This window comes from Protopterus annectens, chromosome 8.part1 (genome assembly GCF_019279795.1).
Source record: "Protopterus annectens isolate FY-2018-M chromosome 8.part1, PAN1.0, whole genome shotgun sequence".
In the NCBI taxonomy this organism is placed as follows: domain Eukaryota; kingdom Metazoa; phylum Chordata; order Ceratodontiformes; family Protopteridae; genus Protopterus; species Protopterus annectens.
In genome coordinates this window covers 545,122,649-545,145,828 of record NC_056742.1, presented here as the reverse complement: position 1 = coordinate 545,145,828, position 23,180 = coordinate 545,122,649, and positions in this window count along the sequence as shown.

Sequence of the window (23,180 nt, the reverse complement as noted above, 5' to 3'; positions counted from 1 at the left end):
TGTATCCTTCACACTGGGCTTTTACAGCCCCTTTTTCCTTTTTATGTCATGTACACAGAATTTTTCTTTGTACACTTTAGACACAGACACAGGATCTCTAGCATTGCCTATCTGCATGCTGGATCACTCCAACACCCTCATTTGTATGCATTTCACTTGCTTATAGGGTGATTTGTCTGCCATGGACACGTCAGTGTTCACAGGCTCATGCATAACCCTCAGCACTTCTTGCTGGATCACACATTTGCTTACTTTCATGTAAGCACTGTGCCACTATGCTTACATGGAAAAAACATTTCTGTAGCCTTTATTGAATTCCCCCTATTATCTTTTCTCATTTCTTAATTTTCTCCTATTTTCTTTTACTATCTTATTTAAATATCGTACAACCTTTTCATTTTCCCTTGTAAAAATACCTTTGTTTAAATGATATTTTTTATTTTTTTTTATTCATTTCATATATATTCCCCTCTCTCTCTTACAGAATTCTCTGTTATTTCTTACTACTTCTTTAAGCACTTCATGACTTATTTCTTTATATTTTTGTTTCTCTTCTTTTCTTTTTAAAATTTGCCATTCTAAAAAAATATATTCTATATTGTCTTTAAAAGTTATCCAACATGTCCAGTCTTTATTAAATACCCTCATACCTGCATGATCTTTCAATAACTGATTAACCCTTTCTCTAGCTTCCTCATTTTATTTTTCATTTAATCTCTTAATACCTTTATATATCTGTAAATATCCCACCTTTTTGGATCTCTATCCAGATTGCTAAATGATTTTAAAATCCTGTCACCTTTATCACTTCTATAACTTTCAAACTTTCTGAAATTATAAAATAATCTATCTCTATTTTTATGTTACTCCTTTTATATGTCCACTGTTTATAATCCCATATACATCATTTTCAACTTTTTATTATCTCTGCTATTATTTTAACATCACTTTCATCTTTTCTTCTTCTTAAGTCACAATTAAAGTCTCCAACTAATATTACCTCTATGTTCACACTAACATAATTTAGAATTTTTTTAAACATAACCTCTCTTTCCTTTTTTGTGACGTATGCATATACTGCAATAATTCTATACACCTGCCTGTTGTACCTTACATCTGTCACTGCTATTCTGCCCAACATTACTAGAATGAAGTACAAAATTCATATTGACTGTTGGCACAACATATTTCTTTTCCCATACTCAGAAAATCTCAGAAAACACTGCAAACAGATAAAACAGAAAAGAAAATAGAACCAGAAACTGATGCAGCTCACTTTAATAAGCAAATTTAGCACTTTTGTCTGGGTACAGTGGACTTCATCAGGATAACATCAAATATGGAGTTTTGCCATTTTGCTCTTTAGTTATGTGTCAAATGTTTTTAAAGTTGTGTTTGTTGTGAATTTATTAAATGAAAAAAAATTCTTTAAATGTATTCATTATTCACTAATTATTCTAGTCATGTGATTGCTAAATGTTATAAAGCTGGGTGTTCCAGACTTGGATGTTATTCTGATGAAGTCCACTGTACCTGGACAAAAGCGTCAACTTTGTTTATTAAAGTGAGGTGGGTCCATTTCTGCTTTTCCTTTCTTTTTTATCTATTCCCATACTCCAAATAATCTCACCTTCCCATAAACTTTCTGCTTGTATTATCTGCCCTTCTGTTAAAATCCTTGTATCTTCCAATATAATAATATCCATGTCAAGCATTGAACACCATTCCAAAACATCTAGCCTATTTTGATATTCTTTATACTATTCACATTTATAGCTAAAATTCTCAACTTTTTTATTTCATTTATTATTTTACTTCTTCTATTCTTTACATGTTTTTATTTTCTCACATACCTATACTCTTAAATTTCTATTTTCTGTCTTTTTCACTTTTCCAAATAGAATTCTTCCTTCCCTTAATAACATTCTAGTTCATGTTTTCTTCACTTGACTCTACCATTTTTCTTCCAATTCTTTTTGTTCCCTTTCGCGTGTTGCATATTCTTCATCTTTATTTTCCTCTACCCTTTTTGTTCTTCCTGCTCTTTTTGATCTACTTCAATATTTTTCTTGTTCATTCTCTTGCTCTTGTTCATATCTATCACATTTTCCCTCTTTATTTTCTATATTTTCATTACAATCCATCCATAAGTGCCCTATTTTTTCAGATTTTCTACATTTCATTTCATATTTTTGCTTCATGTCCCACTTTACCACAAATACAATTCTTCTTTTGTACAACTGCTAATTAAATGATCAGTTTTACCACAAAAGAAACATGCCTTTGGTTGTCCCCAGTATTTCACAGTACCCCTATTTCCATCAACATATAAAATACTTGGAATATGTATAATTTTCTTCATTTTCCATGTTGAGTATAACCCCACATTTCCAATCACTAGTTCATGCACATCTATTATCATACTTTTTGTAATGTGTATAACATCTTTACATACAGTCTTTAATATGTCTTTTAATGCTTCTTTTTTTATTTCAGTTCAAAACTGCACATACATTCTCTTTTTGTTTGTCTAGTAAATACTTGTCTCATATATGAATTCCAAAGACTGTATTTTTTTACTTTATATGGTTCTAAGAATTTTTTCATGTACTGTACTGACTCAGAAAGAATGCCATAAAATGCATCTTTATTAATATATATAAATGCTCTTATCTTCTTAGATATGCCCAGTGGTGAAATTATATTATCCCAAATGTCATACCTCTCAAGTTCTTTCTCTTCCTTATGGTTTATTCTTACTAAAATTTTCTTCCTTGTCACATCCATCTTTTTCTCTTCTCTCCTTTCTCCTTCTTTCACTATCTGTGCATATGACCACTTCTTTTCTCTTCTAATTTCTTCCACTTCTTCTTCATCTATTCTGTCCATAATTTCACCCATGATACAGCTGTCTCCCTTTCTGGTTCTCTTTGCTCTATGAGTTCATTTGAGTACACATCACACAACCCTCCCAATTCAAGGGTTGTAATAATAGATCCTGACTACAACTCTATTTCTTCTACAAATAACACCTGCTGAAACAAGATTTCTGAAACTTGTAACAATTTGACTGCCCTTACAGCATTCTCCTGACTCATTTCTACCTTCTTGCACTATCTGTCCACTCCTTCATACACCTATTTCCTGCCACCATCTCTGTATGCAATGGATTGACTTCCTTTGCATTCATATTTACTTTCACAATACATTGCTCGTCTATATTTTTAACTGCCTCCTCTGTAGTCTCCATGCTCACCATACACTTATTCCTGCTTCTCTGAGCTGCCTCCATGCCCAGACCAGAAGCAGGAAGTCTGACAACAAACAGCGTTCCTGCTCGCAAAAGAGTAGGGGAACTTCCCTGATGCTCTGACCAGCATCCCCTAGAAATATAAATACCACCTTTGGTCACTTAAAGAGAGGCTACTACCTTAGTGAGACTAATATGGTCAACAAAGGATAAATAAAAAAGAAGTTGTGACAGACAATGTAAGCATACTGGAAGAGATTACAGTTGTCATGTCATCATCTCCCTTGCAAAGACTATCCACACACACAGATAGTCCATAGGCTAATCTCAAACACACTGCAATAGTGTAAACATTCATTTTACAGTATACACATACTGCCTAGCTTTAATTAATGGTGGGGGATTAGGACAGGATGATGGTATTAATGATGAGCTATTATGAAGGCTGGGCATGCATCCATGGATTTGTTAAGTGATGCTACACCATTTTGAGGTTATTGGTAAACAGATAAATTAGTATGAGTCTACATTACAGGAGAGGTATCATTGCTACTGTATTCTCTGTGCAGTATATTATACTCACTATTACAGTATGCTGACACTCATTATTTCCAGGTTTATAGTACAGTATATTAGTGGAAAGCAACTGACATGTTTACATAATAATATATTACAGAACACTGATACTTAATACTGTATAGTAAATATATTGTTTAGAGAGTAGCTACTGGTAACAACTAGCAGCAATCACAGTATATAAGTCTTTCTGCTTTTCCTGGTTAGGGGTCACCACAGCACAACTCTGGCCCACTAATGATTGGCAGTGGACTTTTACAATGCTGAGTTGCCAGCCTAATGCCCAGCCTTCAAAGATGGCACACCCATTCATGCACGCACCTACCTGCATTCCTTTAAATGTCACTCGACTGCGGGGAGGACATGCAGACTCCACACAGAAGGCACTCCAGCTGAGAATCAAATGGGAGAACCTCTTGCTGTGAGGCGGCAATGCTAACCGCTGCACCACCGCAACCTTTTTAACTAGCAGCAATCACAGTAATTGACACATATTGTTATAGATCCCCTTCAAAACCTCGAGGTTTCAAATGTTTGAACTTCAAATGGCCGAGACCCTAAGATTGAAGTTTTGAAACTTTGAATGTTTTGAATGGAGGTCGCAGTACAGCATGGAATGGGATATTTACCATTTTCCACACTGTAGTGTAATCTCAGAGTTGGTATATTTATTTAGCAGGCAATGTGACAGTGGAGTGGGCTTGCCCCCCTGCAAAAACTTAAAAAAAACAAAATTTGTTTTTATTTATTTTTCTTTATTTTGTTTTTGAAGTTTCAAAACTTTGATCTTCTGGTCTCAGCCATTTGAAGTTCAAAGTTTTGAAACTTTGAGCTTTAGAATTAGATCTATTGCTATATATGTATATGGGTCCCATTCAGAGTATCAAAATTGCAGAACACTGAACCTCTGATCATCGAGGACCAGAGGATCGAAGTTCTGCAATATCGTATTAAAAAAAAGGACTAAAATGTGAAAACTTCTTATTTCATGTTTTTGCAGGGGGAGGGCAAGCCCCCTGCACCACCCACACCCCCTGCTACTTAAATATACCAACACTGAGATCGCACTACAGTGAAGAGAATGGTACCACACAGCACAGAACTGGAAATTTTCCATTCTCTTCACTGTAGTGCAATCTCAGAATTGGTTTATTTAAGTAGCAGGTGGTGTGAGGGGTGCAAGGTGGCTTGACACCCTGCAAAACTTGCAAGTAGACTTTTTATATTTTTTTAATTTGTTCTGCTTTAATGTTCAATGTTGTAGAACATTGATCATCTCATCCTCGATGTTCAGTGTTCTGCAACTTCGATCATTTGATGTAGACCCATGTATACATACATCTGTGTATATATATAAATATATATATATATATATATATATATATATATATATATATATACACACACACACACACACACACACACACACACACACACACACACATATATATATAAGTATACATACATATATATATATATATATATATATATATATATATATGGGTCCCTATCTATTCACCGACAATTCATTTCACTGAAACTCATTTCGTCGACAGTTCATTTCGTCGACAGAAAGATGTGCCCTCTTCAAAAATTGTTAGGTGGGGGGCTTCGCCCCCCACACCCCCCATTGTGGGGGGCTGTGCCCCCCACACCCCCCCTAACTATATATATCAACTCCAGGGTTGCACAACATTGGGGAAGGGGGCACATCTTCAGTGAAATGAATTGTCGGTGAATAGATAGGGACCCATATATATATATATATATATATATATATATATATATATATATATATATATATTAAAGTATATATATATATATATACATATATATATATATATATATAGCATAAGTCCATCAGTGGCATGTACAGATATTCACATGCTTTGAAGTATTACTCCTTGTATAGAGCAGAGGTTTCCTAAAATATGAGAGTTCTGGGAGAAGATCATAGTTATGGTACAGGAGGAGATGCATTAGAATATTAAGCCAAAACATCACTTTTTGTCATGCCTAAAAGACTGCCTTCTAGCCAACGTCCATGCCTTGAGCAAGAAGGAACAGCCATGGGTGTTTAGAAGAGCATGCACAATGTCATGATGAAGCTGCATTGCCAACTTGTGCAGGTATTAGCAACTCCCAAGCAGACCACAAGTCACTGGCAGAAAGCATGTTGGCGTGCACTGTTCCATCTTTTAGCCTTCTCCTACCATGTGGGCCGGGCCTCCATTGCAGGCCACATATAACATCATAGGTTCATGTGTTCATAGGTAGGTAGCAAACTTATGATCTGAGTAACTATTGAGAAACAACCACATCACTTAGTGGTAATGAAACTGTTAGCTCCCCATAGTATGTAGACTGTTCCCACATACCCCAGTTGTGAATTTAAAGTCTCCCAACCATTTTGTCAGGCTGCCTTGAAGATTTCCATGGAACTGATATTTTTAATTGGCAAAATTAATGTGTTCCAAAGGCAGGAGATTCATTGGGTTAAATAAGTACCTCTCATGCCTGCAGGTGTTGTTAAGTAGCACTAGAAGTTTAAATACCTACAACAACTGCTTATTGTCCTGCTGGTTCTACAGAAGTAAATACTCAGAAAGCTACTCAAAGATATCCTTGCAGATGCCTGTATGAGACAGGGTATTGGGAAAGGCATTTTAATCATGCAGGATAATTTGGATTTTTTTAGGCATGTGATTTTCTTGGTAAGGAAATTCTGAGGTATTTCAAGTTTGTCTAAATATTTAGAAAGGTATATGTTAAGTAGGGCATTATATTCAATGGATATGTCAAATAAAGGATGAAGAAGGTAGAACTATGACTTTTTTGGACCTGGAGAGAATACCCCAAAGTTGTGTAAAGTGTCTTCGTATGCCATGGTTTGCCTGCCCCATCCATGGCTGCCATACATCTGCAGCACTAGGAACTTATGCTACATGGGTGGCATGTGTGTGTGTGAGCATACTGGGCCTTCATGTGGTTTCCTCTACCAGCAGCTTGCCCGTTCATATAAGCCAGAGGGACACTAAGTCCTGGAATCTGCAGACCAGACTCTTTTATTCTTGTCATAGATAGGTTTTTCATTTTTTTTCTAGTTTTATCTTTTAAGTAGATGAAAAATTAAAGAACTTAACAAAATATACACATTCTCATTCAGGAGAGTAGTAATCATTGATGTATATTTCACACATCAACATGTGTTATATGTCTGACAGATGTATGTTGCTCACCAGTACCTGCTATTGTATTTTATGTATAGCGCTGCCACTGTATTGAGACACTGTGACAAACTGCACTGGTTAGATAGTAATAGATATTGTGTGGTCATGTCATTACCTCATTTATAAGCATGACACCTCTTTAGATAGAATATAATGTTTAATAGATGATGGATTTATGGTATACTTTCATGCTGTTTGGCTATTCTGTATATACCTTCACCTTTCATCATTTCTAGAAATTGACTGCTATGTACATTCCAGGAGCATGTTTGCTACAGTATCCATGGATTATACAAATTATCTACTATGTACCAATGAATCTTAAGTCAACTTTGATGCACATCTGTGCATTGTGGTTATCAGTCCTTCAGCTCATTTACTACTTTAATAACAGTCATTTGATAGTGTATTTTTGACATAAAATAGTAATTCCACCAAAGGCTATCCATGTTTTTAAGATAATAAAAGTACTTTTTTTATTAAAAATAGGTAAATATTGTGAAAGTTTTATATCAAAATACCACATATTGCTAATAGCACCAGACGTATTCAGGGAACTAAATTTAAGTGTAAGCTTCATGGTACAGACTTTTCAGAGATGTGGAGGACTGACATAATGCTGAAGGTCTTTACTTCACAGTTATAAAATACAAGGTTTGATTCTAACCATTCGCCATTTTTTGCTTTCGATATTAGAGGATCGATATTTAGGTGTTCGATCATCTAAACATTCGGTCTTCTAATAGGGTTCCTATTAGAAGACCAAAGACGCATTCTTTCAAATGCGTCTTGGTCGAACATAAAAGATTGAAATGGCAAAATATCGAAGTGACATGTAAGTGAATTCTTTTCCTGGGAAAGAATTCGCTTGGCCGCTTCGATACTTTACCATTTTCGGCACTGTAGTGTAGTTTCGGAGTTGATATATTTAAGTTGGGGGGTGTGGGTGGTGCAGCCTCCCACATCAGGGGGTGTGGGGAGGTGAAGCCCACAACCTAATGTAATGTTATAAAGTATTTTATTTTCTTTTTTTTTTTTTTTTGGAACAGAGATTTTTTTCCCTTTGGAAAAAAATTGCTGTTCTGACAGTTCGATATTGTCAGCTTTCGCTTACATAGGGTTGATTAATCACCGTTTGATTTTTTAAGTGTTTGGTGATGTAATATAGATCATTCTAATATAGACCCGTCCACGAGGACCAGTTCACTTACCTGGTTAACCTATAAAATAATCATTTAAACCCACAGACTTTAATGGAGGGTCTAGCAGATAGCAAGCTGAGAATATATTCCTTAAGTATTTAAATTGCCAGATTTCTGTAAAGTTTGAGAATACAGCAAGGATTATTAAGAAAAATGCTGACATGCTTTCCCCCAGATGTACGAAGCCCTTTATAGCATGCAGGATTAGTCTAAGAGCTATTTTCGGCAATATGGCCGACGTGAGATCCAGCAACGAGCTCCCGGGATGTGCACGTAAGCTCTTAGGCTAATCTTGCAAGGACCGAGCTCCTGTATGCAAATTACCCTCATTTGCAGGTGAAAACCATGCAAATGAGAGTAATTTGCGATCCAGGAAGCTGTCAGTGCAGGATGAGTGCAGTCTGCAGAAATGTACTTGGTTAGTAACAGAGTACAGTTCTGCAAACTACAAAATGGAGCTATGACAGCTCCAAATAAAGGCTGCATATCACTGAGGAAGCATGCCAATGGCCAAGTATAAGGCCATTGGCATTGCAAACTGTTCAAAAACTAAAAAAATCAACTTTTATTTTTCTTTTGCCGATCTCAGCTGTTTAAGCATAGGGCAGCGGCGCACAAACTTGATCAGAGGGAATATAAAAAAATAAACTTATAATGAGCATTCTAACTAAAAGCAGTATTCTGCCATGCAAGTCAATGGCAGGCATAAGACAACCTGGCCAGTGAGTAATGGTTGCTAAGGGGGGATGCTCAGTGTGGGACATGTAACTATGCATTAGCAGGCAATCCTATGCAAATGAGGGGAAGGATAGTGAATCCCAGATTTTCCCAGGGTGTGAGGCAGGTCCCAAGAGTGTAAGAGTATAAATAGCTGGGTGCAAGACTAGGTGACATCATGGGGGGAGGTGTCAGGCTTACTGTTAGTGGATTGGAGCCCTGTAGCTTGAGACTGCTCCTAGCTTAGCATAGCTAAGCTAGAGGTGTGTCCAAATTGCCTAGCACTCCTTGCAAAGTGTAAGCGGGTGTGCACGCCGCACACCGAGTTTCACGGGAAGAAAAAGGAAGTTAAACCAGGAAATAGCAGCTCTGTGTACATTTGAGCACTCTGTTTCCGCGGTGCACACACAGGCATAAACAGGGAGGCAATGGGAAGGGAAAACAGCAGTAGGAAGGTAATCAAGGAGAACTAGCTGAGCTACCATTTGAAATGTATTAGAATCAGCTAATTACACAGGCAGCAGACCAGCCCATTCCAGAACACTACTATAAACTAAGCAAACACCTTCACCCCTGTTTTTTCCACACTCTACACCACCAGTGTATACACGCGGGGAAATTTTAACAAACAAACCTACAAAATGAGAAGGGCTGCAGCAGGCAACATAGAACAACATGTGCAAGAGGCTGAGGGTGGTGAGGATGTGAATTCTGCCAAACAACCCACAGTGAGGAGACGGGAAAGAGTGTACAGACCCAGGGTAACCTACCAGGGGCTACATGAGCTGGAGATAGTGGAGCACTATAGGGTGGACAGAGACCTCCTACAGTAAATCGTTGAGCTGTGCAGGCCACACCTGACGCACCAAACTGGCCAAAGGGAACCCATCCCAGTCGATACCAAGGAATGTGTAGGCCTAGGTATACTAGCCACAGGTACCTCCCAAAGCAAAATTGAGGATATCATGGGCATCTCATAGGCATCAGCATCCAGAGTATCCCAGTTCCTGGATGCCATGTCAGCACATGCCAGTGAGCACGTATATTTCCTCAACACACGTGAGGTGCTGACCTGCAATATGCGTCTCTTCCACAAATAGCAGACTACTCTGGGGTAGTGGGTATAGACTGCATGCACTTACACATCAAAGCACTGCCCAGTGAGCAGGGTAGGGCCTACATCAACTGCAGGGGTATGTGATGCCCAGGGCATTATAATGAATGTGTGTGCTGGCTGCCCTGGAAGCTATGACGATTGACACATATGGCAACTGACGCAGCTGTACCACAGATTTGCCAATGTGGACATCCCCTACAGTCACCTAGTGGGGGATGCTGGGAACCCACTGGAGCCGTGGCTGATGACACCCATCAGAAATGCACACACACCTGAACAATGCCATAATGAGGCACACGCACAGGCCAGACATATAATAGAGCATGTGTTTAGGATGCTCAGGTCAAGGTTCCAGTGTCTGGGCACATCCAGTGGAGCCCTGCAGTATTCACCAGCTACGTGTACCCAAATTGTTATGGTATGTACTGTGCTACACAATATGATCCTGTGAAAACAGCTGCAGCAGGAACAGTATGGGGCAGGGCCACACAGCCTCCCACCAATGCCAAGGCCTGTACAGGCACAGAGTGACTTGGAGGAGGAACAACCTGAGCCTGCCCCAGTAGGCAGAAGGGGGCATGCCCAGTATGCCCTGGCCTTGGCAAAGAGGCAACACATAGCATATGCACTGAAACAGGTGGGACCCAGAGAATGACACCTCTCTCTGACTCGCACAGACAGTAAAAGGTATGCCAAACATGACACTACCTGGGCCCAACCATGTATAGGGAGTGTACTATGTGCATCCAACATAGGCAGCTGTCCAGCACCATCCTCAAGTCTGACACACCCTCAAGGTAAGTCAATCAACCTACCAACTGTCAAATGGAGTAGAATGTGTTGTTACCTGTAGCTATGGTATGGATGTGACCATGCAAGGGGATTGGGTGGCTGAATGTCAAGGCAGCAGACAGTAGACACCCATAGTGGCATCATGACATCTGTAACACATACTGGAGTCACCAGAGTAGCCAGTACTACACAGGGTGACAAAACCCACTGCAGGAAATGGCCTGAGTGACATGTGTGTCCATAAGAGCCACACATGCCAGTCAGGAAGGTTCACATACCCAACAACAGTCTCAGCCAGCAGGACAGGTGAAGACAAACACAAACAAATGCCGTACTATGGCCTTTGAATGTGCCCTATGGGTAACCCCTCCCCCAGGCCTACACAGACAGACCACAGCAGGCCAGGCAGTTGGATATAAGTTGTGAAGGCTAGGAAGTCAGAAACAAATATGTAGGTAAACAAAACTAGGACCTGTAGTACCCTGGTAAGCCTCTAGCTAGCAGGATAGGTAAGACTACAGACTGAAATGGAGTACCTGACATATCAGTACAGTCCTAGTAAATATGTACAAGTGTCAGGTGCACCCCCCATCCAACGTACACTTATAGTAACAGTCAGGTGTGCCCCCCCCACTCCTGTGTAGAACAGTAGAAACAGTCAGGTGTGTGTCCCCCCCACAATGCAGAAATGTAGCAACAGTCAATGCCAAATGACAGATGGATACCCTGCAGACACAGCATGCTACATGTCAGTGTACAACACAAAGGTCAGCAATGCAGTACAAACTACCTGGACTTGATCCACACATGCAACACAGATAGCAATACTGGGCATGCTCACACACTTAGAGGAATGAAGACAATGTCATTGAGCAACATACTGAGAGGTCATACTGGGCATGCTCACATACTAAACACATGAAGGCCATGTCTGCAAACACCAGTGGACCAGACATATCTGGCAGTGGCAGTTCTCAGTGCAGACGCATGTCAGTATGCACTGCTCCTGCCTTGCAGACACAGTGGATAGGAATATAGACAAATATTTAAGGACAACACACTATAATAAGCCAAAGGTACATGGGCATAGATGTGTGGAAGAGGGTGACCATGACAAGGAGCCATTTGGGCCTGTTCCAACCGGCACACAGCCAAAGGGCCCCAAACACATGAGGTGTGGATATAACCCACTGCAGATACTAGCCACCAGTACCTGTCAGCATGACAGACTATGTGGTGCACATGCCAGCTGTGCAACAAGACTGTACAAGGAAGTAGCCATCTAGTAGCTGTATACACGTACCTGTGACATATGACCCCATGTGTGCCCGCATGTAGCATGTCAACCTTTACATGAATGGGGTATGGCCCATGAACACACTGCCCTCCCCATAGAAGTAGTATGACAAGCCTGCTGAAGTCATCCAATGTGAATTACACCTTTGCGAGAGCTATAGCTCAGTAATATGCATGGCGCGTCCCATAACTGCATACTGCTGTAGTGATGGACTAGTTAGGTAGTAGTATTAACCCTAGACCTGGCAATTGTGTGAGTATGGGTTTGTGTGCATGCCTGTCTGTCTCTGACTGTGTAGAGAGAAATGCTTTTTAGGCTACTCACACTCCGTACAAGTCATATACTCAACTTTGGCAAGGCTGCTGATGTTACTCACCTATAAATACACCTCTGGGAAGGTGATATTCCAGTAATCTCCGTAGCGTGTCCTGTAACTGTGTACTGCTGTAGTGTGATGAAGTAGTTCGATATGTGTTTGAACCCCAGACCTGGCAACTGTGTATGTGAATCTGTGTGTGTCTGAGTAGCGAGCAATGCTGTTTAGGCTACTCACACTCCGTACAAATCATATACTCAACTTTGGCAAGGCTGCTGATGTTACTCACCTAGAAATACACCTCTGGGAAGGTGATATTTCAGTAATCTCCGTAGCATGTCCTGTAACTGTGTACTGCTGTAGTGTGATGAAGTCATTAGATAGGTGTTCGAACCCCAGACCTGGCAACTGTGTGTGTGTCTGAGTAGTGAGCAATGTTTTTTAGGCTACTCACACTCCGTACAAGTCATATACTAAACTTTGGCAAGGCTACTGATTTCACTCTCCTAGAAATACACCTCTGGGAAAGTGATAGCCCAGTAATCTCCGTAGCGTGTCCTGTAACTGCGTACTGCTGTAGTGTGATTTAGCTAGGGTTCCATCTCCATCCACGGCAGTTCTGGATGTTTTGTGTGTGTTTCAGTGTCTGTGTATGGAGCAATGCATTATAGGCTACTCACACACAGTACATTACAAATGCCCTACTTTGGTAATCCTGCTGATGACATTCATTGTAAAATACACCTTTGGGGAAGATGCACTCCAGTAATGTTGTGGCGCGTACTATAACTGCATAGTGCTGTAGTGTAGTAAACTAGTTGGGTAGGGGTTTTACTCCTAGACATGACAGGTGTGTGTGTGTGTGTGTGTGTGTGTGTGTGTGTGTGTGTGTGTGTGTGTGTGTGTGTGTGTGTGTGTGTGTGTGTGTGTGTGTGTTTGTAACTCGTATCCTGTATAGAGGTGGTTGTGAGTGTGTGACACTTGTGGACAATGTGGAGGGGTCTTGCTTATTTCATTTATGGTGGCCCTAGTATATATCACAATGTCAACCATACAGGCATAACAGATGTAAATAAGCTGAGAAGCAGGGATGAAAAGCCATACCCATACATGTGACATCAAGGCAAGCCAATCACAGTCAGTAACCCCACTATGCCTTCACATGTGACTCACAACAGATATACCATGCCTGACAACATGCCCCATAAGGACAGATGACACTGACATCAGGGAATACTGTTAGCATGCTATCAATGTAGGTGCAGGGTAAACCTGCTGACCATTACCAGTCCCTGCCACAGGTGGGCAAGACTGGCACATCTGATGATAATCTGTGTTCACAGCATGGGCCAGACACCCCAGGTACAGTTCCAGATGTCACTGTACATGCATGTGGGAGGTGTGTACATCCTAGACACCATCCACGTCATGGACTAGGGAACACATGCATGCAAGTAATACACAGCATTGACCACACACAATAATCACCCAGGTGACTTGATGATGGATGCAATACCCACCTGTTTGGGCAAATGCAGAAACTACAGGCCTGAGCCATAATGCAGACCATTGTCATGTGGCCTGATGCCAAGGTATACCCATTGCCTACCCTTGTATAGCCTGCTGGCACTGTTGACCACCGCAGACATGCACCCATGCATGTCAGAACTGGCACCCTGTGTGTTTGTGTGTGTGTTGTATGATGCTTATGTCCACATCCACACTCACTACAACCCCCCAGGGGACAGTGAAGCATGCTGTCTGATGTCTGACACCCCCTCATACTCACTACCCATACGACCACTGTATGACCATGTGGTGCATGTGTTGCCTGCACATTGATGTGTTATGGCAATCCCACTAGTGATGAGTTGCACTCCTGGCCCTGCCAAGTGTGTTATTGTGTGTGCATCCCTGTGTGAGTGTGCCTGTGTTGATGCTGGCACCTGTTCATGCAGACAGGCATGTGTATGTCACCTACTGTATATCTACCATATCCCTGTTGCAGATGTCACTCACCATCACATATATGTTCTGAGTGCTTTCCCAGCAGATAACCTATGTGGTGCATCCAATGCGGCACGTATGACAGGCATATCCAGACAAACACTGTTAAACCAACATTACTCCATATGCAGTATAGCAGCACTTACAGTCTGTAGTCAGGTCAGACACATCCCCCTCCTGTCTGTTGCCCTCTTTCCACAGTGTATGTTGTTAGAGATACATTCCCAATCCATCTGAGATGCTGTTTGCCAAATGACAGGTCTAGTACCTGCTCACACTGACAAAAAAGGGCCAGTACCACCATGATGTGCCCAGGTATTGGAGTGCATTTCCATGCAATTGGCTTTGGGAATGTTACCACAGCTGTTCCACATGCAATCAGCTAGTCGAGGGCTGCAATTCATGCAGAAGCCATCAGCTGATCATGACCATCACTTAAAATACACATGTTGCTGCCTAAGCAAAGCAGGTGTGGGTCTCCACATCCACCAGAGAGGGAGTAGGGGAGGCAGACAGAGGCGAATACATGTCAGGTAGGGTAAACCTGAAGCATGTTTGTGTTACACACCTACCAGCAAAGGGTATCAAACCCCCAACAGTTATGTAGTGCTATCACATTGAATTGTGCTATTATGCTAGTGTGCCATATGTGGCTGTGGCTGTGTTCACATTGGTTGTGGTTATGCATTTCCACACAGGTGTATCCTACCCTGTGCTGTGACATGGCTTTTGAGCCTGCTATTTATGTAGGTACTTTACAATGATATCCTTAGGATGTCTGTCAGCAGCCAATGGCACACATGTTATGAGCAGATGTCACCTTCCACACACACCATGTCTGTGAAGACAATTCCAAAGACAGTAGCAATAAGTAATATACCTGCTGTACATACCTGACATCCCCTTGCACTATGACTTTGGGACTGTAGGGGCTGGGGTAGGGCTACACTCCATGTCCCACAGTCATGGCAACCACCCACTATGAATTCCTACATCATGTGGGCATATTCCCTGTACATTCCCTGTGTGATGGACATCCTTCCTGTGTGTGGGCATCAATGTTACAGACAGCAGGTAGCAATACCTCTTACAGGAGAACCTGCACACTCAGGGCAGCCACATATATGTAGGAGGATCAGGACATACAGACAGACTGTGAGTAGAGTGGTGTTATGCTTTGTATACTACTGGTGTTACAGGGTGTGTGTGTGTGCACATACTTGTTTACCTTGGAATGCAGTCTGTCTGCATAGCTCACTACTGTGGGCCTATCCTCTTGCTGGACAGAGGTGTGCCTATCATGTGTTGTCTGTCCACCACACAGGTCCTGTGTTGGATATTACACTGGCAGTGTGTGTTGCATGCTATCAGTACATGGCTACATCCATTTGTGTTCCTGATGTCTTATTCCTGCATAAGGGTATGTTGCAACACATCCTGTAACACCAGCAAGTTCCAGGGTGTGTAACAGCAATAATGCGAGTATGGCCCTGTATTCTTGCTTTTATCCTCCACCTATATGGCAGGCTTTGTCCTGCTGTGATACATTTAGGGGTTGTTAGGTAATGGCCTATCATTAATTACTGCTAGAATTCCTGATATCATCCCAGTCATAACGTAGACTCCCACAACATTTGTTGGTCAGGGTCCATACATGTAACAGATACATTGACATTACCAGAAGTAATGACTGTCCCCCTAGGGCTTGACAACAGGGTGTAAATGGAGGCTGCTGAACTACATCTGATATTGTTGATTGTTACTAATCTTGAAGGCAAATGCTTTGTCTGCTGTTGTACGAACTGAATGGCTTGGCCTGGACACCATAGTATGTTACATATCCGTACTGTCTGCATCTACTGTTATGTGTGGGCCTTGCATCCATCATTGGTTAACTATTTCAAATTCTATGTGCTGTCAGTAATGGCATACATTATTGTATGGTACACAAATGAAGGTTGTCTGTATACATACCTGTGAGTCATGTCATGTCCTTTGAATTGTGAGTGGGTATATGTGTAATGTAAGTATTCCCTTTGTGGGGCTGGTTGCTACACTACACGTCATAGATACCCATTACAGAACTTGTGTCTGATAGATATACATTGCACCTAGTACGTCCACACTACTTCTACATATGTATGGCTACTAATACCTTTGTCTGTGTATATGTGTATGTACCCATATAGCTCATATATATATATATATATATATATATATATATACACACACACACACACACACACACACACACACACACACACACATATATATATATATATATATATATATATATATATATATATACCTGAACATGATTGTCAATGTATAGATATGTGTGTATATCTGTACTGTGGTATTGTGTACCCCGTCAACATTGCACATTCCCTGCAGTAGAATGACTTTTCTGCATGATATGTTACAGATATTGCCCTGGCATGTACAGGTGACTTGCATCACTGTTGGAGCATTGTAGCTGTGTTGTGGTGGGTCCTGACGTCAAGTACTGTATGTGCTGGTTATTGGATTGCACAGCATATCTGTTAGGGCTGGGGGGTTACATAGCAGTAATTACCAGGTGTCCCCCATTTGCGCCCCCACCTCCATTAACTGTGCTCATGATCTGTTATGTTGTACGGAGTGGGCCAGGATTCCGTTCCCATGTGGAAATCATATACACATGTCTATCTGTATATATATATATATATATATATATATATATATATATATATATATATATATATATATATGTATATACATAGATATGTATATATGCATAATTATATATGTGAAACCCCCATATATAGAGAGATAGAACTGGACATTGATATAGCTCTAGATATGTATATGTATTTATATATATATATATATATATATATATATATATATATATATATATATATATATATATATATATATATATACATATATGTGTATATATATATATATATATATATATATATATATATATATATATATATACACTGAACATATTTATCTATCTATGTCCAATTGCTGTTATATAGTTATTTGTGAGTCATACATACACACTTATAGCTATCTATCTGTCTATATTTACAGATATATATTTGTCCATATATCCATGCATGTTCGGCTTATATGTGTGGCCTGTACCTCATTCTCTTGGCAATTGACATGGATGACCTTAGTACTGAGGTCAGTCATTCATGTCGACACGTTTGTGTTTCAGACTTCACATCTCCTTCAATATATGTGTTCTACTACATATAACTGTGTAACTAACAACATTTTAAGTGTATTAGAGCAATATTTGACAGATATTCCTATTGGTACCCACATTATGACACACTATGTCCAGAATTCTTGCATTAAGAGGTTGTGTGGTGTGATATTCCTACATTTCCTGTGCTGTTGACTGTGCTGGATGATATATATGTGAAATAAGAGGGTTATGTGCATCTGCCATGGTTTACTGGTAAATCACGTAGTGTATGATGTGCAGGGTCTTGGGTTTGGGCCTTGCAGAGGCTGTATATTTTGTTGCTGGGCAGAACACCGGCTGTTGGATACAGAGTGAGTAATGGACATTTGAGCGGTTGTACGCAGGTATGCGGGTCTACCTGATAACACCGACATGCAGAAACACAGACAACAAAATCACCAACACCACAAAACCGAAAGTTCAAAAACACGAAACTTCACATGCCCGACAAACCACAATCCAGACAATCAACAAACAAAACAAATCCCCTGTCCAAAAAGCACACACACAACACAAGCACACCAAAAACCTTACAAACCTACACTAAACCTTAAATACACAACTATCTATGCACTAACCTTAACCCAAACCCTAACCCTAAGGTCTGCCACTATCGCACACTAACCTGACCCGCGCTCTAACCTTAACTCACTTAACCCACCCCTAACCCTACAGTCTGTCATTATCGCGCACTGACCTGACCCGCGCCCTAACTCTAGCTCACTTAATCCGCCCCTTACCCTAACCCCACACTGACCTTAGCATGTCAGTGTTCTCAGTGTCAGGATTTTCAACTGTTGATCATCTCCATTGTCAATCTTCCGGTGTCGGTGTTCTCGTCGTCGGCATTTTGCAGTTTCGGCATTATCAGGTAGACCCGGATGTGTGGGGTGTGCACGGGTTTGCGCAGAGCTAAGCAATGCTAACCTCCGGTTGCATTTCCTTACACTCAGCTAGCTTCTACTTTGCTTAATCTATGTAGGCAATGCTTACCCCTGTGCAAACACACGTACACACACTTACAACTGCTTATCTATGCTTTCTACTGCTTTTTTGCACTTACACCTGCTTACTAGTGTATTAGCCATTATGGCACTACACATGTGCATATAATGCAGTACTCCTGTTCAAAATATAAATGTTATTTAGTTATTTAGTGGGTTATACAGCACAATGATGTTAATATACAGTTTTCACATGGAAAATAGAATGTGCTGCAGTGGGACTCGAACCGGGAATGCGTGCGCGTTAGGTGGATGCTCTGCCCTCTACACTATTGCTGTTCTGCTTAATTTGCATATGTCTACCATAATGTCATACCCATGTTCCCTTCCCCCAGCCCCCGAGCTCCACGTACACAGCATCCATCCATTCCCCAGTTGCTAGCCTTGCCATACCACACCTCCACACATTCCCCTCTCTGCACATCTTGGTATTTCTCCAGTATACTGTCTCGACCCAAGCATCTGCAGGCTCTTCATCCATTTAGTCCACGTATGTCACAGCCTTCCCTTGATCCTCCTCCAATACTGGTGGAGACATCGATGTGACCCACAAACTGTTGGTTCATCCCGCCAGAGACTGACCTGTTGTTGTGTCAAGAGTAGACCTAGCTGGTCTACACTGTTTCTCACACTGGTAGCATCCTGCCAGGGTTTTGGGAAGCAGCAGTTTGCTCACACACCTGGCCAGCCTCATCTCCCGGTTCCACTGAACCAATGCCCCAGGTGTGACATACTGTGCATGAAGCACGCTCACATGCCCCCACGGTGTGCACCATAAATCATTATTCCCTTCGGTGTTATGCAGGACTACTGTTCTCACAGTATTATTGGACAGGCACTGTTCTGTGATGCATATAGACTGCTCATAATACTGTGGTTGAGCAATGGACACATGTTTGCTTGTATTAATCTACACACTTATATACATTTCCTATACTGTTGGATGATGTGTTTGTGATCACAGCAACTGAATGAGTATCTGGCATAGTTTAGTGGAACTCATGTCGACTATAGTGTGCAGAATCTGGGGTTTGCATCCTGGCAGTGCAGATTATTTTGTTAATGGCCGCAACAACAGCTGTTGGCTACAGAGTGGATAAGGCACTGTAGAGCAATTGTAGGTGGGTATGTGCTGGTTTGCATGAAGTTCAGCATTGCTGACCTCTGGTTGTGGTGTATTTCACTGAGTTAGCATCTATATTGCTTCACCAGTGTGGTAATTGCATACCGGCAACCAAACAGGCTTACACCTGCTTGCTCCTGCATACACACATGCAACTTCATGTATTTAGTTCACATTTGTCAACCTGGACAATCCGACTGTATGCTTGTCCATTTCCAGTGGTGGCCCGGGGAGTAGAGCTCCACAGTGACCCCAGCTACTAATTCCAATTAATACTGAGGTGTTCACATTCATAGAGAGTAACAGATGCAACATAGCTACATCCCCCCTTCTTCATCCTTAGTTTACGTTAACATGTCGGTATTATCCATGCTTAGGTCAGGTTTACTGGTCAGGTATGACTGTTGACAAAGGTCAGTATAAGGTGAAAGTGAATTTCTGTTTAACAGTTCTGGATAGGTTACATGCAGGCATTCGGGGTAGGTGTAGCTATTCCATACCTGTGTTGTACAGTAGAGGGGAATAGTGAAGGAGTAGGTAGGCAGGTAGTGGGGGTGACACTGTAACTGTATAGTAGCCTGTAGGAATAACTGGATGGGAAGTAATAGGGAAGGTTTGTCAGATGTTGGGATTTGTATGTGAGGCAGGACAAGAGGTGTCAGTTTCACTAGTTGATGTAGTGGCATAGAGTGTAAGTTGAGGGGAGGATTTTGCAAGGTGGTGAACTGTGCTGATCCAAGTGTGTTTGTGGTGTTCCTTCATGTGTTAATTACATGTGTCCTGTGGGACAACTGAGATAATACATGTGGGTTGGGGGTTCCTGATTCTGGCAATATAGTGGGGGAAGAGGGTGTCACTTATGTGTAACCTTAAACATTAATAGACATGGAACAGGAGTTGAAAGGTACATGGTGTGCATGGGGCACAAAGGGGGAAGTTAGTAGAGGGAAATATCCAGGGATGTGCAAGACAGCTGCAGGGAAGGTCCACAGCTGGCCATGTTGTCAACAACAACAGCTGTGCATATACACTGCATTTGGAGTTTGCGTTGGACACTCACACCCCTGGGTGGGGGTGAGGACTACAATAATAACTTGTGATGCCAATTACATCGGCTTATATGCCTACAGTGGGGTGTTGTGACCATGTGTTCTTAGATGTTATGTAGTGGGTTATGCAACAACACATATGGTTATACTGTACTTTGCCATGTAAAATAGACTGTGCTGCGGTGGGACCCATATCGGGAATGGCTGCTCATTAGGCGACAGCATACCTGTCAACTGTACAGTTTTTGCAGACTGTCTAGGGTCTGGCTTCATAATTTTGGTGCGTTCCTCTTACACTCTGCACCTGTCTGGCAAATACCTGGGAACTGAAATCATTAAATAAAGACAAGTATTTGTGTTTAAGACTCCACATCCTTCAGAAAAGTCATGCTAATGCATAACCTTTTATTCTATCAGCTTTCTAAATTTGTAAGTGGAATATTTAATATCTGTCCCTATTTGTCCCCCCAACATTTTAGGTTTTGTCCGGAGGTTTTGCTCTAAGAGGTTGAGAGGTATGGGCGGAAGCTCTGCCCATTTCGCAATATTACTTACATCCTCGGGGCGGTCCGAATGCAACTGTGCTAGCCAACACCTGCACTCCTAGGCCCATAATTGCATAACCATAGTTCCCCCACCTGCCCCTCCTTTACAGCAGTCATCCTTACTGTAGGTGCAGGTGGGATCTAACCACACGACTACACACTGCCCACTCTCCACATCTTGGGACCTATGTCCTACGTTGTCTCGGACCCATGGGTCATCAGGCTTGCCCAACCTTGTAGTCCATGTACATACAAAGGCCTGGTTAGATAAATCATTACAGGGACTGACTCCAATCATCATCAATTTTTGGGGTGTCCCACAAGGGGCATTGTTGTCTTTGTTTCAAGATTAGACTTGGCGGGTCTCTCCCACTGATAGCATCCTGCCTGTAGTCTGTCTTGTATTGTGTGTTTGTATGTTTCATCTGTCTAGCTGGGGGGGAGGGATTGATGCTACGTGTTACACGTTTGTTGACTGGACCCCTCACCTCTATTGGCACAGCCTGTGAACATATGTAATTCTTAACTGCTGTATCATATCCTAGCTATATATATATGTGCATATTTACACACATATATATATATATATATATATATATATATATATATGGGTCTACTTTACTTACCCTTAACGTTATTCACTGACACTCCGTTGACTGACACCTAAAGACCGACAGTACGAAATACCGAAACTGTAACACGCCGTATAAGTGTACCGTACATCTACAGGGAAGTAGCCTACCATGATCAGTATTTGTGAAATGCTCACAAATACTGATCATGGTAGGCTACTTCCCTGTAGATGTATGGTATACTTATACAGTAATGCTGAATATTACATGATTTGCTGTTAAGTGCAATTGTCGGGATTATGATCGTTGGCGTGTTACAGTTTCGGTATTTTGTACTGTCGGTCTTTAGGTGTCGGTCAACGGAGTGTCGGTAAATAATGTTTCGGGTAAGTAAAGTAGACCCATATATATATATATATATATATATATATATATATATATATATATATATATATATATATATATATATATATATATATACATATATATTCCCCCATCTGCACCTCCTCTACAACACTCATCCTTACTCTGGGTGCAGGTCGGGTATTAACACACCACTACACACTACCCATTCTCCACTTCACAGGACCCATCTCGCATGTTGTCTCGACCCATGGGTCATCGGGCTTTCCCACCCTTGTAGTCTGGGTATGTACATGCCCCACCTTAATAGGTCATCACACGGGCTTCCTCCAATAACAAGACAATTTTTGGGGTGTCCCACAAGGGATGCGCCTGTCTCTGTTCCAAGATTAGACTTCTCAAGTCCACCATGTCTTCCCTCAGTTGTATCCTGCCTGTGGTCTGGGGAGCAGTGGATTGTTTACATTGTTTGTGGATTTGTTTGTATGTTTCCCCTGTCCGGCTGGGAGGTGAGTTCATACTACGTGTTACACATTTCTTGCTTGGGCCCCTCACCTCCATTGGCATGGCCTGTGAACATATGTCATTCTTAGGTGCTGTATCTTATTATAGTTATATATCTGTGTATATCTATGCACACACACACACACACACACACACACACACACACACACACACACACACACACACATATATATATATATATATATATATATATATATATATATATATATATATATATATATATCTAACGACATGTGGATGTCTGGGAGTCT